This window comes from Archocentrus centrarchus, chromosome 14 (genome assembly GCF_007364275.1).
Source record: "Archocentrus centrarchus isolate MPI-CPG fArcCen1 chromosome 14, fArcCen1, whole genome shotgun sequence".
NCBI lineage: Eukaryota > Metazoa > Chordata > Actinopteri > Cichliformes > Cichlidae > Archocentrus > Archocentrus centrarchus.
Genome location: NC_044359.1, coordinates 18,117,390 through 18,131,503, shown reverse-complemented (window position 1 = coordinate 18,131,503; position 14,114 = coordinate 18,117,390). Strand labels below are relative to the sequence as shown.

Here is a 14,114-nt window from a genome sequence, read left to right as displayed (position 1 = left end):
GGCTTGCTGCCTGTACGTCGGAGTTTTCACCGGTGGACGAGAGGGTAGTTTCCCTGCGCCTTCGGGCTGGGGAACGGGTCCTGACTGTTGTTTGCGCTTATGCGCCGAATGACAGTTCAGGGTACCCACCCTTTTTGGAGTTGCTGGGTGGGGTGCTGGAGAGTGCTCCATCTGGTTACTCCATAGTCTTGCTGGGAGACTTCAACGCTCATGTGGGCAATGACAGTGAGACCTGGAGGGGCGTGATTGGGAGGAACGGCCTGCCCGATCTGAACCCGAATGGTGTTTTGTTATTGGACTTCTGTGCAAACCACAGTTTGTCCATAACAAACACCGTGTTCGAACACAAGGATGTCCATAAGTGCACATGGCACCAGGACACCCTAGGTCGCAGGTTGATGATCGATTTTGTAATCGTATCATCAGATCTGCGGCTGCATGTTCTGGACATTTTGGTGAAGGGCGATGTCAACTGAACACCACCTGGTGGTAAGTTGGATCAGGTGACGGGGAGGATGCTGGACAGACCTGGCACACCTAAACGTATTGTGAGGGTGCGCTGGGAACGCCTGGCAGCAGCCCCAGTCCGGGAGATCTTCAACTCCCACCTCCGGCAGAACTTCGACAGCATTCCGAGGGAGGCTGAGGACATTGAGTCCGAATGGACCATGTTCCGCACCTCCATTGTTGAGGCGGCTGCTCAGAGCTGTGGCTGCAAGGTGGTTGGTGCCTGTCGTGGTGGTAACCCCCGAACCAGATGGTGGTCACCGGAGGTGAAGGAAGCCATCAAGCTGAAGAAAGAGTCCTATCGGGCTTGGTTAGCCTGTGGGACTCCGGAGGCAGCTGACAGGTATCGACAGGCCAAGCGGAATGCAGCTCGGGTAGTGGCCAAAGCAAAAACTCGGGTGTGGGAGGAGTTCGGTGAGGCTATGGAAAAAGACTTTCGGACGGCATCGAAGCGATTCTGGCAAACCGTCAGGCGACTCAGGAGGGGAAAGCAGTGCTTCACTCACACTGTTTATAGTGCGGGGGGGGCGCTGCTGACTTCAACTGAGGCTATAGTCGGACGGTGGAAGGAATACTTCGAGGACCTTCTGAATCCCACTGACACGCCTTCTGTAGGGGAAGCAGAGTCTGGGGATGAGGGGGATGACTTGACCATCACTGGGGGTGAGGTCACTGAGGTAGTTAAACAACTCCTTGGTGGCAGAGCCCCTGGGGTGGACGAGATTCGCCCTGAGTTCCTGAAGGCTCTGGATGTTGTAGGGCTGTCTTGGTTGACACGCCTCTGCAACATCGCGTGGAGATCTGGGGCAGTGCCATTGGATTGGCAGACCGGGGTGGTGGTCCCCATCTTTAAGAAGGGAGACCGGAGGGTGTGCTCCAACTTTCGGGGGATCACACGCCTCAGCCTCCCCGGTAAGGTCTATGCCAGGGTGCTGGAAAGGAGGGTGCGTCCGTTAGTCGAACCTCGGATTCAGGAGGAACAATGCGGTTTTCGTCCTGGTCGTGGAACGCTGGACCAGCTCTTTATCCTCTCAAGGATATTCGAGTGTGCGTGGGAGTTTGCCCAACCAGTCTACATGTGCTTTGTGGACTTGGAGAAGGCATTCGACCGTGTTCCTCGGGGTGTTCTTTGGGAGGTTCTGCGGGAGTATGGGGTGTCTGGCCCATTGTTGCGGGCCATTCAGTCCTTGTACAACCACAGTGAGAGCTTGGTCCGTATAGCCGGTAATAAGTCGGATTTGTTTCCTGTGGGTGTTGGACTCCGTCAGGGCTGCCCTTTGTCACCGATTCTGTTCATAATTTTTATGGACAGAATTTCTAGGCGTAGCCAGGTGGCGGAAGGCTTCTTCCTTGGTGGCCTCAGAGTCTCATCTCTGCTTTTTGCAGATGATGCGGTTCTGTTGGCTTCATCAGGAGGGGGCCTCCAGCTCGCAGTGGAACGGTTCGCAGCCGAGTGTGAAGCGGCTGGCATGAGAATCAGCACCTCTAAGTCTGAGGCCATGGTCCTCAGCCGGAAAAGGGTGGAGTGCCATCTCCGGCTCAGGAACGAGTTCTTGCCTCAAGTGGAGGAGTTTAAGTATCTCGGGGTCTTGTTCACGAGTGATGGGCGAAGGGAACGGGAGATCGACAGGCGGATCGGGGCTGCTTCTGCAGTGATGCGGACGCTGCACCGGTCCGTCGTGGTGAAGAGGGAGCTTAGCGTAAAAGCGAAGCTCTCGATTTACCGGTCGATCTACGTTCCTACCCTCACCTATGGTCACGAGCTTTGGGTAGTGACCGAAAGAATAAGATCGCGAATACAAGCGGCAGAAATGAGTTTCCTTCGAAGGGTGGCTGGCCTCTCCCTTAGAGATAAGGTGAGGAGTGCGGCCATCCGGGAGGGGCTCAGAGTAGAGCCGCTGCTCCTCCACATCAAAAGGAGCCAGTTGAGGTGGCTCGGGCATCTGATTAGGATGCCTCCTGGGTGAGGTGTTCCGGGCATGTCCCACTGGGAAGAGGCCCCGTGGTAGACCCAGGACACGCTGGAGAGATTATGTATCTCGGCTGGCCTGGGAACGCCTTGGGGTCCCTCCGGATGAGCTGGAGGAGGTGGCTGGGGAGAGGGAAGCTTGGGCTTCTCTGCTTAGGCTTCTGCCCCCGCGACCCGGCCCCGGATAAGCGGAAGAAAATGGATGGATGGATGGATGTTTAATCGTGGACCATCTTAGTCACATCCCTGGTCTCAGTGCAGTCACCACAATTGTTGTGAAGAACACAGAGAAATGGCAATACAATAAATAAATAAATTATTCACAAAAATTGCAAAATCTAGCATATCATCAAATCAACACCTGACAACAGCACCTGCAGAACACATGACAGGGTTAGGTTATAAAAAAAAAAAAATCAAATAGTTTAGGCCATGGGTAGGGAACTCCAAGCCTCCAGCGCCGGTGTCCTGTAGGTTTTAGATGTGTCCCTGATCCAGCACACCTGACTCAAATGACTGAATTACCTCCTCGGACTGCAGTCAAGTTCTCCAGAGTCCTGCTAATGACTTCTATATGTGATTCAGGTGTACTGGATCAGGGACACATCTAAAACCTGCAGGACACCAGCTCTCGAGGCCTGGAGTTCCCTACCCCTGGTTTAGGCCATTGTTTCTCAAACTGTGGGGCGTAGGGTCATGAGAGGTGGGGCACGAACAACCTGGGAGAAGAGCAAATGCTGACCATGGGATCAGTTCTCACTGTGGAACAAGGAAACGTTCCACAATTTTGGAGCCACAAAAACTCTGTCACCTCTGTGTTTGCATTGTGTCTCTGCAAAAAATTATAGCATGTGGTCTGCTGAAATGAGACAGGACATATGGCTTCAGACACATAAAATGGGGCACAAACATTAAAAAAAAAATCTTAAAAGCAAAATAATAATTTTTAAATAGTTATGTAAATGAACTGGGTGATGTGCTCTTGTTTACATCTACCAGTTGAAAAAAACTCAAGCAATCACAAAAAAACTAATAAAAAAGAAAAAAACAAAAATTCAAACAGCAATATTTTGTATCAGCTGTGAGCACACAACGGAGGCCTGGCTAATTCTAGTAGGAAGTGCATTGCAGTAATTGAGACAAGCGGTTATAAAAGCATGCATTAAGTGTTAGTTAATGATCCCATGTGCTTGCTTTGCCTGTCAGTGTAACTGTGTTAGTGGTCGATGTTCTTAGCTGGCTTTTCTGTAACAGCTGGTCTATACAGGTAGCAGCTATTGCTCAGTGTTTATATACATAATGATCCTATTGAACATTCATAAGTAATGTACACTTTGCAGCATACAGAATTTATACAGACCCTTCTGTATTTCTAATACTACAGCAGCAAATACATAAAACCTGGATGTCATTACAGTGGTACTATGAAACACACCGTTTATTTAAATGGCACCCAAAAAAAGGACTTGACTGGTTAACTACTGATCAGAGTGATCACAGACGGCTAACAGTGTTGATACACTATATTGCCAAAATTCACTTGAGTGACATCTGATTCTTAATCCACAGGGTTTAATATGAATCGGCCCACTCACAGCTATAACAGCTTCAACTCTTCTGGGAAAGCTTTCGACAAGGTTTAGGTGTGTGTTATGAGAATTTTTGACCATTCTTCCAGAGGCACACTGATGTTGGAAGGGAAGGCCTGGCTCACAGTTGCCGCTCTAATTCATCCCAAAAGTGTTCTATCAGGTTGAGGTGCAGGCCAGTCAAGTTCTTCCACATCAAACATGCTCATCCATGGCTTTATGGTCCTGCTTTGTGCACTGGTGTGCAGTCATGTTGGAACAGGATGGGGCCATCCCCAAACTGTTCCCACAAAGTTGGGAGCATGAAATTGTCCACAATGTCTCGGTATGCTGAAGCATTAAGAGTTCCTTTCACTGGAACTTGCATTGTGCTTGGTGATGTAAGGGTTGGATGAAGCTGCTCAGCCATGAAAACCCACTCCATGAAGCTCTCTGCACTTTGTTCCTGAGCTAATCTGAAGGTCACATGAAGTTTGGAGGTCTGTAGCGATTGGCTCTGCAGAAAGTTGGCGAACACTGTGCACTATGCTCTGCAACATCCACTGACCCCACTCTGTGATTCCCAATCGCTTCAATTTTGTTGTAATACCACTAACAGTTGACTGTGGAATGCTTATTAAAGAGGAAATTTCATGAGTGGACTTGTTGCACAGGTGGCATCCTATCACAGTGTGGAATTCACTGAGCTCATTCTTTCATAAATGTTTGTAGAAGCAATCTGCATGCCTAGGTGCTTGGTTTATACACCCGTGGCCATGGAAGTGATTGGAACACCTGAATTCCATTTTTTGGATGGGTGAGTGAACACTTTTGGCAATATAGTGTATATAGCTACTTTATGAGCTCACCATCTCCAGAGTCATCAGTGTTTGTTTCTGCCCGTCACCCAAAGTAAACTCTGAACTGTGAGCTTGCCAGAGATGGCTCGATATGCCAAAAGAACTGTTATCTTAGTTACAATAGTGTAGACACAGCAAATATGTGTAGGATGAATGTTATTGTGATTCTACTGTTACTGTTTTGTCCAGCAACATTTCCAGAAGCAAAACTTAAATCCAGTGTACAGTACTAAACGGCAGACACGCAATGCTAGACACATGCTGCCAACAAAGAGTGAAACATCTAGCAGTTAAAAAGCCTGATATTTTTATTGGAAGTTGGTGAACACCAAACTAGACCTAAGTCAAAAGTAGATATTAGAAGTACAGCCATCAGATGAACAGAAACAGGCCTCCAATGAACAATAAAGTTGATTTGTGTGTAGCAATAACTGTTACGCGAAACTAAAGAGATTCACATTTCAAAAAACCTTGAGGTTTAAAAGATGTCATAATATCAGTTTTATAGTCTATTGATCCAGTCATGACACGGTCACAGAGTCAAGAGGCAACATCCTGTTTCCTGTCAACAAACTGGATCGTCTTCCACTCAGACCCAAACTCCAGCTGAGCCCTCGTGCTCCTTCATTCTGCCAAATTACTATCATATGGCCCCACAAGCGGTGTATGACTGCATTTGCATCAGAGTTGAGCTGGAAGATGGATGTGGGAGCATGCATGTTTATGTCAGGCACATATGGATGTTCAAAGAAAATCTGTGGTTGTAAATGCATGTGTTACTGTTTTGTATTGGCAACATATTAAAAAAAAAAGTTGAAGACAAAGAGAAGAAAGCAAATGAAAAGCTTGAAAATTAGACTAACTGGCAGACAGAGATGGATACATTTAGAAAGACAGGTACATAAATATGATTCAGAGATACAGAAATGCATAAAAGGCCATAGTTATTAAATGCTAACCAATAAATCTTTCTACAGAAAAAATGATGACAGTGCTTGAGAATGTAAAGAAAGCTCCAGCAGCATGTTTTAAAAGGAAAAAGAAGTGAGTTGGAGAGAAGAGAAAAGAAAAATTTGGTCCACATTCATTTCAGTGACAGGGCGCGGACATAGTTCCAGTTATCCAGCTACAAAGTACTTTACATCTTGTTATCGATCAAAGCAGTCCTGTTTTACTTTTCATTCTAAGACTTTTGATTTAAAAAAAACAACCAAACATAAAACTGCAAAAATATTTACAGTTTAAGTTGATTTATCTTTTTTCCAAATTCTTTATACGAATAAATATCAAAAATAGCTCGACTGAAAAATAAAGACTGTGGGTGTTAACACAACGCCAAGAAGGAAAGACATCAGCAGTGATTAGAGCAGCAATTGTTGCTGCCCAGGGAAGGGTTATAAGGCTATTTCCAAACTATGTGAAGCCCATCATTCTACTATAAAAAAAGATTATTTACAAGTGGAAAACATTCAAGTTAGCTGCCAATCTTCTCAGGAGTGGATGTCCCAGGATTCACCCCAGGATCAGACCGTGCAATAGTCAGAGAAACTGCAAAAAAACCCCCCAAAAGCTACATTTCAGACTCTACAGGCCTCAGTTATCATGTTAAATGTTCAAATTCATGACAGTAGAATTAGATTGTTCAGAAGGGCTGCCAGGAGAAAGCCTCTTCCCTCTAAGAACGAGCCAGCACAGCTTAGATTTGAAAACCACAAGCCTTCTGGAACAATGACCTTTGACCAGACAAAGACCTAAGTGAAGACATTTGGCCATAATTCACAGCACCACATTTGGCGATAACCAAACAAAGCATATCAACACAAACACCTCAAATTAACTGTCAAGCACGATGATGGAGGGGTGATGATCTGGGCTTGTACTGCAGTCACAGGATCTGGGCACCTTGCTCTCATTCAGTTGACCATGAACTCCTCTGTATACCAAATATGAAGCCATGTGTCCAACAGCTAAAGATTGTCCAAAATGGGGTCGTGCAACAGGGCAATGATCCCAAGCACAGCAGCAAATCAACAACAGAAGAGTTGACAAAGAAAGAACCAAGATGTTGCAATGGCTCAGTCAAAGACTAGACCTCAACCCAGTATCATATGTGAGCGGTGTGGCGTGCAGGGTGGACCCAAATGCAGAACTCCGGAAACAAAACTGAACTTTAAAGGTGACTTTATTGTAGAGAATGTGAAACAAAACTCAGAGGAATGCACTGTAACGAAACTCAAATTGAATGGAAGCCAGGGCGAAACCACACCTCCATGAGGGAGGAACACAGGGAACACAGGACTTTCAAAATAAAACAGGAAACACCTAACAAGGTACACGCAGACTTAACACAGGGGGCTGGCACAGAGGAAAACTAAACAGGGACCAAGGCACAGGGAAATAGACAGAGAAACCCAGATGCAGGGGAGACAGGAACAAAGGGAACTAGAAAACCACAACTGATAAAGCCAGAACTAAGATGAATAAAGAAGACCAAAACAAAACTAGAAAATAACAAAACCCAGTGAAAACAGACCTAAACACAACATACTGAGCACACAGCCCAGGACCATGACACCCAGGTTAAATGCTGTGCTGAGACCTTAAGAGATCTGTGCTTAAACAAATGTCTGCAACCCTCAATGAACCGAAGCAACGTTGTAATAAAAAAGAGAGCAAAAATTTCTCTACAGCGATATGAGACTGATAAAGTCATAAAACAATTACTTCAAGAAAGGTGGTTCTACATGCTACCAAGTCACGGGGTGCACTTAATTTTTTCACATGACTGCACAGAGTCTTAACACCAAACATGAGACCAATCACCGTGCGAGATGAGCCTGCCCACTCCCAGTTTTGACATTAGAAAGGTAGGGATGAGTGGGATGTATCTGTTTATCTAACAAAAACAATATGGTTGGAGCATAATTACACTTACAGCCCAAATATTCTAATATTAATAATGTCCCAACTGGTTTTGCTTCAGCATTATGAGGAATTTTTGGGCTAATTCTGGTTTTATGCTGCCATCAAACAAACAAACCACAACAGCAGGTTATTATCAGCAGCTCAAAGTTGAAATCATTACTTTTCATATGGTGGCAGGTAAGAGCACAATCTGAGCTATTATTGTGGCTCTCAAACTTTTTCTGGCATATAGCTCTTAATTAAATGAAGATCACCCGACTATTGTTCACTTCATAGTTTTCCCCTGCTTCTCAGCGCCCCACAGTTTGTTAACCACACCAATGGTGGCAATTTAAACCAAGAATTTGTATAAGAGAGTAACAGGAAACAATAAGTTAGGCAAGAATGGAGGTATTTGAACCATATACGTTGAGGTTGCATGCCTTCACCACGAGGCTAACAGGGCGCTGCTCTGGAAACAAAACACCATGTGCAGTGCATTATGTTTAGAGTCATTTATTGCGCTCATAGATGCTATTCCCTGTTGCTCTGACAGTGGGAATCTGCTGTGAGAACTATTGCAGGCACTGATATTTATCGTGTTTTTTTTTTTTTAATGTATGAAACATACTGGTGTTGTGTTGTTTCAGCTTAGATGTGGGTATACACCACATAGTCATGACTAGAACATGTGCATAGAAAGGGAGAAAAACTAATTGGGTCTGAGCCAGACTACTTGAGTCTCAAACTAACAAGCCAAAAACTGGATCTCTGCCAACTGGTTTTCTCTCACAACGGTGAATCAGTAATCATGGGTCTCCAACTACATCTGTATGTGTGTGTGTGTCAGCGTTGTGTATGTGTTAGTGTGTGTTACTAATGGGCCAGGGTAGAGTGTGTTTGTGTGCGAAAGAAAGAAAGTCAGAAATTCAGGTATTTAAGAGGCAGAACAACCAATACTGTGGAGCTATAATCACATGTACCAACATATTGTACTGGCAGGAAGATGAATCCACATCCTCAACTGGAGCTACCTACAGTCATGTCGGTCAGTGTAAGACAAATAGCCAGGAAAAAGAATGACCTCTAATTGTGATTATCGGTTTATTTGTTAACTTAAAGGCGGCGGCTGTGTGTAGGTGCATGTTCGTGTGCGTCAGCAGTCCTGTCGGCTGACTGTTTACAGTCTCCGTTGGTCTTGATGGCTTCGTCAGCCTGGCCTATCTGACCCATTCCATCCTGGTGTTAGAGCAGTGCAGATAAAAATAGCTGCTCAACTGGGACACAATGTGCAGAGCCTGGCTTTGATTAGGACACTGTGTGTCTCTGTTTTCAAAAACAACCACCTCTGCCTGCAAACATGACAGGGGAGTGGAGAGCAGGATGGGGGTGGGTGGGGGTGTAAGGGAAGGGGAGAGCATTGACAGATGAGGGGAGGTTGGAGTAAAATAAATAAGATGAATTTTTCTGTTTGTTTGCATGCTTGTTTTGTCCTTTGCTTTACCTCCACGTGTTACTGATTTCACATAATCCATCACAATTCACAGGTTACTAATGTGTGAAGCACAGAGAGAGAGTCCTAAGTTTTCTTGTTATTGGTTGGCTTTATTGCACAAACTGATGTGAAGTAAAATCAACTGAGAAGTGAAGGAGGCTCACAAACAGTCATAACCAGGACGAAATAATTTTGTTTCACTAAAATATGACCAGTACTCTAGGAGGAGTAGCAGTTCTTGTAAAAATGGAAGAGTGCCAGTAAAATGAGAAAAATATCCTCAAAATTGACCTTGTGCACAATCTGGGTGAAGTCTCATTAGGTGATAACTGTGTGCAAGTTTCTCTAAAATCTGACCGGTAGTCAAGCAGGGGTAGCAATTCACCTTCCTATGGTACGAGCCCATACGGTGGGGTGAGCTAGAAAAAAAACAAAACACTCGATCTTTGCAGAACACACAGACCAATGCATGCCAAATGTGGGAATTATTTATATGAACAAATAAATATCATATTTAAAAAAAAAAAATACCCCAAAAGCTTTCAGTGTTCGAGCGTTGTTGTATGACACTGCCAAAAAAATATCCTGTAGCAACATTTTAGCCTTTCCTCGAGAGCCGTGAGGAGTCAACGGCGATTATCTCATCCTGTTAAATGTGAACGTTATGTTCTTGGTGTGATAATTTACCTCACTTTTCTTTGCATAGCTTTTCAATCCCCCTGCTTCATATTCATGTATCAAATGAATGTTTTGATCTGGCAGATACTTCAGTATTATACAAAAACATTATGAAAGGTCAGTCTGATGAATGATGTGTGTGTTTATGTCCCAATTTGTTCCATTCCATAATTAACTGTAATCATTTTGAAATTTTCCAATTAAAGTTATAAGACAGGTGATCTGATATCAAGTGACACGATTTCAGCCTCTGACCTTTTCTTAGTCCCTTTGCTCCGCTGTCTGCTGGAACCTTCTGCCCTTCACTAACTCTGCCTGTCACTTTTTTAGCTACTGTACTACTTCAAGTCAGCTTTTTTTCCCCTTTAAGTGTATATGTGTCCATCTCATTCAGACGTGTTGACCCACAGACCCAAATCTGACAAGACATGTTGAGTTAATTTTGTTTGTCAGCACAGAAGGTTATGAAATTGGCCTTTGGACTCAGTAACCGTTGGACAAAGACCCTTGAAAACTTCAGTCATGTGAGGCGGAGGCAGTAAAACCTCATGCCAAGCTCGAGGAGCTGATGATTTCACTGTTTTCCTTCTGATAAAGAGTGATGTGACGCTGTTGCAATTCATAAAAACATCAGTTATCGGGGACGACTGTTTGCCTTTGGATAATCTCACCAGCATGAAGCAATAAAACAACATGACCTTTTAAATGCCGAGAGGGTTTCATCTGAAAATGTAGATGCTTTGTGAACATGTTTATCTGTCCAACACGTCGGGAAATGTTTACGAAGACAATTTCCACAATGATATCGGGGAAAAACCACTGCGTCCTCTTTCGGGCTATTTTTAAAAGCCCCTTTTCTTCACCCTTCACCAGTCAGGTGAGACATTTGCCGATTCGTGACCATTTGTCATGACAAAGCTAATATGACACATTTGTGGAGATTGGCCATTCATTAATTTGGCCGGTGAATATTAAATTTGACAGATAATTAATGACCTGGCAGGTACACTGGCTAAGACGTGAATAATAAAATAAAAAAATGGTAATATCTGCTTATCAATGCAGCATGCAACATTTGATTTACAGTAACGGTCGATAAATGACAGATAAAATGGAACTTTCAGCTGAAAGCATCCATCTACTACTCCTCGTGCTGGTTCATCCATCCTCCGTCCCTTAATCCCTCGACAGCTAAAGCTACCTCCTTCCTTTGTCATCCATCCATGACATGACAGGCTGGAGATAATCAGCATTACAAGTGTATTAACTGTGCTGAGCAAAGCCAACGCCTCTCCATATCTCTCTCTCTCTCCCACTCTTTAACCTTCACACTGCAAGCCTCTGTCATCCTGTCTCTCTCTCTCTCTCACTCTGTGTTACTGGGTATTATCACCTCTTTCTGCACTCACCACACCATTGCTGCCCTGACAGTGAGCGCACACCCACACAAATGATTCTACACAAACTATATGCACTCATATCAGGTGCTGCCTGTTTATTCCCCCCCCCCTCAAACACACAGACGGTCTGTTATCAACCATTAAATACATCATGAGTCGGTTGGCAGGAGAGCTCTTGCTCTTTGCGCTGCTTTTCTTTTCATTCAAATATTGCACATTTTTAAACACATTTTGATATATCGGCTATTCCAGGGTTAAGAAAGCCGGAGCCCACTTTGAAATATGAAAATCTTCTCCAGCCCACTCAAAACTCAAAGCACATCTCCAATCAACAAACAAGACTAAGTATTTTCCTTCTTTTTTGTTTTCATTGATTTTTTTTTTTTTCTTGTTCAGATTGAATCTCCATTAACAGCTTTTCTATTTCTACCTGGTAGCCACCGCTCGCGGCTGTGGGAACATGTTTCATTTAAGTGATGCTGTGGGGATGTGGCAATAAGAGTTAGGCAGCTCTCTCAGCGCCCATAAGAAAAGCAGCTATACAAATGAAGTGAGCTGTAAAATGTACATTGGTTATGCATGCTTGCCTACATGATTACAGTCCTGAAAAATAAGTTAAACACTTTAATACAAATATTTCATTTATTTATTTATTGCTGTGAGAGCAGGGATATCTAAAAAAAAACAAAACACAGAGGACACAGGGTACACACACACACATGCACTGCCTCACATGAGAGCCAGATTTACAAAACAGAAATGCTGTGCTGAAATGACAGTGCCCACCGACGCCGTGTGCTACCATCAAAGTCGACAAACAAAGACAATACCACACCTACAAGGACTCTTTAGAATAATGCACACCTACGCTCTTATTTAGAATAACAGTGTAGGTGTCAACAATGATCTGATAACAAGCATAGCAAACATTGCACAACAGCAGCTATGCACTGGTTCTTATGAAAGCCAGATGTACAAGGTTATCTACATAATATGAGAATCGACCACAATTACATTCACGGGCAAAGTGAGAGCATCAGCTAAGAGTTAAGAACAGGCTAATGTGCATTTAGGCTGCCTGTACAGTGCCAGAGCATGAAAAACTGATTACTTAATCATAAGTGTTCTTGCACTTTGGGTTTCAGACTAATGTATAACCTAGACTGAAAAACCTTAGCTTTCTGCGCTCTCAATGAAACAGACAAGGTACTTATGTTGGTGCAGCTGCTGATTTTGCTCATCTGCTAGGTTTTGCTATTTTTGATGGATTTGCATATAGCCAGTTTTTTGTCTATAAGCGTAGTGACCACACACTGCTCAAGGACATGAATGAACCTAAGCAACCTAAAATCCACTACTTAACACTTACTGAAAGACATCCTATCATAAAAGAAAACATGGAATGATTATCCATTTTTCAATTAGTAGTCATGTTCATGCAGGTAGTGACTCCAGAGTACGCTGGTTGACAAATTTGCCTAACACAAAAAGTCCCGGGTTTGAGAACGGGAGGAGACACAAATCCTTGTGAGGTTTGTGTCACGAATGGCATCCAGCGTAAAAATCTGTGCTGCATCAAACATGCAGATCTGTCTGCTGTGGTGACCCCTTGTGAATAATGGAGCAGCCAAAAGAAGCTTTAGTTATGGACCTGCAGCTCCTCTATAAGCAGCCAGGGGATGCTGCAGCACCCCAACATCCCACAGCTTTGACACGGCTCCATTGTAAGGGCCTGTCCACACGTGCACGGGTATTTTTGGCAAATTAAGCTTTTACGGTGCGTTTTGGTCTTTCATTTACAGTTCAATGGAAACAAAGCTTTTTAAAAATCCCTTCCAGAGTGAAGAGTTTCAGAAATTAGAAAAGGGGGATTTTGTCTTCCAACATCAAAGGTGTGCACCTTTCGCTCCCTTTGTAGCATCAGATTGCGCACCGTGTTATGGTTTGTAGGTTTCTGATTGTCCGACATTTTCACAGTGTTAGGGTTATACTTCTGCTTGACACTTTGACATGCTCTTGACAGCCCTTGACATCGTTTTTTGCATTTTCATGTGGACAGAGATATTGTGGACATAGCCCAACATTTTCCCCAACTGTGACAGGATACAAGATGTTCCAGATCAAATAAAAGGTCAGATAAACGAAGAGTAGCACTTTATTTTACTATTATTGTATTAGCTTTAATTTGTTTTTAATTAGAAATATTCTCTGGTAATTTCAAAGCTTAGTTACGAACTTTATTATTTATTTATCTATTTGCTGTAAATTAGGTTTTGCGACCCACCTGCATTACCTTCAACAACCACCAGGAGGCATTGGCATATAGTTTGGGAATTACTGTTCAATACTTCAGCAGCAGATCAATGGACTTACGGATTTTTAAATTTTTGGTCACATTCAAACATAAATAATTTTGAACAGCACGTTTTTTGTTTTAAAGAGTACTGTCAAAGTTTCGTTCATTGAGATAAGTATTAAAACGCACTAACTATACCTCAACTGCACACTTCACTAAAAACTCCAACTACAAAATAAAAGCTGCATCAAATAACATGCAGCATGTTACACATTACAGCTGATAAATTATTACAGTGATAGACCAATAGTTGGTGAAGTTCTACAAATCTAAAATAGTACAGTATATAACATTAACTTGCCTCGGGTTAACTGTATGCAGTGCTGTTTACACTAACAAAAAGAAAACATGAAAATGTTTTATTTATTAGGAAACAG

At 43.5% G+C, this 14,114-nt stretch overlaps 1 protein-coding gene across 1 annotated transcript in view; it reads right to left on the bottom strand.

The window, feature by feature from the left end:
• The window catches only part of jade2 (jade family PHD finger 2), a 233,848-nt gene that overhangs the window by 37,116 nt on the left and 182,618 nt on the right, over window positions 1-14,114 (bottom strand).